Consider the following 3993-nt stretch of genomic DNA (forward strand, 5'->3'; position numbering starts at 1 on the left):
GCCATACTTTTGTATGCATTGTAATATTTTATTAAAATTAAGCATTTTGAATATTATAATGTGATAAATCTAGAGTTCAGATTTTTACTTCTTCCTAGATCTTTTATGTTACTGCTTTTTGGAGTAGTTGCTATTTATTTGTTTAGTAGTTTTTATGAACTAATTTTTAAAGTCTGTATTCTTTGTTTTGAATGGCCACTTACACTTCCCTTCTGTTAGCTCAATAAACAGCTAGTGATTTGACAGAATTTCTTTTTAAAACAGAGATTCAGCCCTTCTGTTCTTTTTTTTTTTCTCTTTTTTTCAACAAGCAACAAATGTTTATTGGGTGCCTGTAATGTGCCAGGCACTGTTCTAGAACACCCCTAAAATAGAAAAAAGTGGCAGAAGATGCAAATTCTGAAGGAGAGGAAAGGGGTAGTTGAAGAAGGCTAAGGGAACTGAGAAGCCTGAGTGATGGGCATGACCTTAAACCTCCTCTTCTGCCTCCTCTCCTCCCCTCCTGCGGTGGTGTCCTGGTACTGCTGGTACTCACAGACCAGGTCATTCATGTTGCTCTCAGCCTCAGTGAACTCCATCTTGTCCATGCCTTCACCTGTGTACCAGTGCAGGAAGGCCTTCCAACAGAACATGGCTGTGAATTGCTCTGAGATGCGCTTGAACAGCTACTGGATGGCCGTGCTGTTGCCAGTGAAGGTGACTGCCATCTTTAGGCCATGAGGCAGGATGTTGCAGCCAGCTGTCTTAACATTGTTGGGGATCCACTCCACAAAGTAACTGCTGTTCTTGTTTTGTACGTTGAGCATCTGCTCATCCACCTCCTTCATGGACATTCGCCTACGAAAGGCAGCAGCCACGGTGAGATAACGGTCATGGCGGGGGTCACAGGCAGCCATCATGTTCTTGGCATCAAATACCTGCTGGATGAGTTCGAGTACAGTGAGGGCCCAATACTGCTGGCTTCCATGGCTGGTTAGAGGGGCAAAGCCAGGCATGAAGAAGTGGAGGCGTGGGAAGGGGACCATATTGACTGCCAGATTGCAGAGATCAGCATTGAGCTGGCCAGGGAAGCGGAGGCAGGTGTTGACACCACTCATGGTGGCTGAGACAGGCTGGTTCAAGTCCCCATACTTTGGTGTGGTCAACTTGAGGGTACAGAAGCAGATATCGTAAAGGGCCTCATTATCAATGCAGTAGGTCTCGTCAGTATACTCTACCAACTGATGGACAGAGAGGGTGGCATTGTAGGGCTCAACCACAGTGTCAGACACTTTGCATGAAGGTACCACACTGAAGGTGTTCATGATGTGGTCAGGATACTCTTCACAGATCTTGCTGATGAGTAAGGTGCCCATTCTAGAGCCTGTGCCCCCACCCTATGAGTGGGTCATCAGTAAGTCCTGCAGGCAGTCACAGCTTTCAGCCTCCTTCGGCACCATGTCCAGAACTGAGTCATCCAGCTCAGCCCCCTCTGTATATGGCCCTTGGCCCAGTTGTTGCCTGCCCCAGACTGACCAAAAACAATGTTGTCTGGTCTAAAGATCTGGCCAAAAGGACCTGAGCGAACAGAGTCCGTGGTACCAGGTTCTAGATCCACCAAGATAGCACGAGAAACATATTTTTCACCTGTGGCTTCATTGTAATACATGGAGATACGATCCAGTTGCAAGTCCCTGTCCTGCAACTAGTAAGTGCCAGTGGGATCGATGCCATGTTCATCACTGATCACCTCCCAGAATTTGGCACCGATCTGGTTGCCACACCGGCATGCCTGGATATGCACGATTTCCCTCATGGTAGAAATTAAAATTTTTTGCTCACCTCAAAAAAGTGGGGCAAGAAAATATGTAATTATTTTTCCTCTGCTGCTGCTCAGGGGCTGGTAGAATAGGATATGCTCCGGAGGCTGGAACAGCTAGGTCCCAACGCAGCTGCAGGAAGGTTCTGAGAGGGAGCTCAGCTCTTCTGTTCTTGTTTAATAATTCAGCTGGTTGCTGTAAACTTTTGATTAGTCTCCAGCTCTTCTATAAGTTTGATTTTGACTGTTATTACCAATTTATTCCCAATTTGTGTGGAGGGGACAGGGTTTTCAAGCTCCCTGTTCCTTGAAATTATTCCACATATGTTGTCATTCAGTCTTTACAATAAGTTGCTTCTGTTTGAGATAATGAGAACAGAAGTCTGTTTTCCTGCTTTCTTCATCATGTGTTCATCTGCTGGACCTGGAGTCATAAGAAAGTCCTCAGGTGAGAACAATCGACTCCACTTAAAACTGAATGCTTGGCTTATTCTTCTATTGTGACCCTTCCCATTGTGCTCCAACTGTACTGAGCCAAGTCTGCTCACAAACTGGAACTTAGCAGTTTTTCCTCCAAGGACATCAGGATCTTATACATTTTCTTGAAGATGTCACTTGTTGTGACCTTTGTGAGTGTTCTTACAAATTTTTCAAAATTAATGACTTACCCTTGTTTTTATGCAATATTTCCAAAAATGAGCAATGCATTATACTCATTTTTGAAAAAATTTGATTTACTGGAAGAGTAACAATGCTTCCTCTGAAAATAGCATGAAGCTCTAATAGCTTCATGCCATAACTGTCCCAGTTTTATAACAGACAATGGTCTAGCTACCAAAAGTAAAACAAGAAATTCTCATATATTTATTATTTTAATTTTCTCATTGCACTCACATTTTTGGATGCATGTATGAAATAATCATATTTGCATAGTCACATTTTATATTTTTTCCTGGAGTTCTGTTTACTGCTATATGTAATACATCAACATGAGTAACTATAGTTGCATTACTATTTCATGAATGCTTTTTAATGCTTCGATGAATCAGTTTTGAACCATTAACTTAGTTTTGGAAATAAAAAAATTTAAAGAAACCTAATAATAAGAAGAAAAATAAACTAATATGTCATGCAAATAATAAGGGAAGACATGTTTTCCAAGATTAAAAAAAAAATGCCAGCATAGTCTTTGAAAGTGTGTGCGCAATACTTAATAATGAATGATTATTAAATATATTTGGCAGTTTTTGTAGACATCATAGTCTTACATTTCAAATTGTTAAATATATGTTAGCAAAACTGTTTATTGTTTGTTGTCCTGAAACTTGCAGATTCCTTTATACTCTAGGTGATTGATTACTAATGGACTATGTACAACACACCTTGAAGAATTTTCCACCGAACCACATTTTTTAAATGACTATAATGATGTTAATGAAGGTAAATCTCTGCTTCAGAGTTTTAGATACTTGCTGACACTGTTCAGCAGTGTGCGTGTGTGTGTGTGTGTGTGTGTGTGTGTGTGTGGTGCATTTTCTTTTACTTTTCTCCAGCTACATTAGAATACTACTGATTTTAGTGCTGATGTTAGAACCAAAATTAAAGTTTTCTCGAAGATAATAGCAATTTCTGCCAAATGATACTTTTAGAATCTTCAGGTTTTACATTGCAAAGTATCTCTTCTCCCTAGTCTATATTCAATAATGAAGGTTCATTAATTGCAATTCTATATCATATATGCTATATTTATAGATAAAAAGTTGCTATCAGATGTTCTGCTGTGTCTTATTGGCCACATAAATGTTGATGTTTTCCCCCTTTCTGTATTTGGCCCTGTGTTCTTCTAACTCTACTTGGCTTCTCCTGACAATCTCAGCCTGATAGGGATTCAGCTACTGATTATGGCCAATGAAATCTAAATGTGTTTCTCTAGTTTTGACCTCTTTAATGAGATTCTAGCAGCATTTTCTCCTGGACATCCACAAACACTTCAAGCTCACCTTCTTAAAAAAGACAATTAATTACTTTTATTCCCTTCTACTAGCCAGGGTTCTCCAGAGATATAGATGCAAATATATATATTACTATTTCTTCAATGGACCTATAATTACTTTTCTTCAAATTAAAACTTATTTATTTATTTATTTATTTATTTATTTTATTTTATTTTTTTTTGGGCGAAGGTCTCAAGCTCC

At 39.7% G+C, this 3993-nt stretch overlaps 1 pseudogene; it reads right to left on the minus strand.

Moving 5' to 3' along the window:
- Positions 1–468: 468 nt before the first annotated feature.
- Positions 469–1795, minus strand: LOC150004338 (tubulin beta chain pseudogene; annotated as a pseudogene).
- Between the last annotated feature and the right edge of the window lie 2198 nt (positions 1796–3993).

This window comes from Furipterus horrens, unplaced genomic scaffold (genome assembly GCF_987537825.1).
Source record: "Furipterus horrens unplaced genomic scaffold, mFurHor1.1.pri manual_scaffold_7, whole genome shotgun sequence".
Lineage (NCBI taxonomy): Eukaryota > Metazoa > Chordata > Mammalia > Chiroptera > Furipteridae > Furipterus > Furipterus horrens.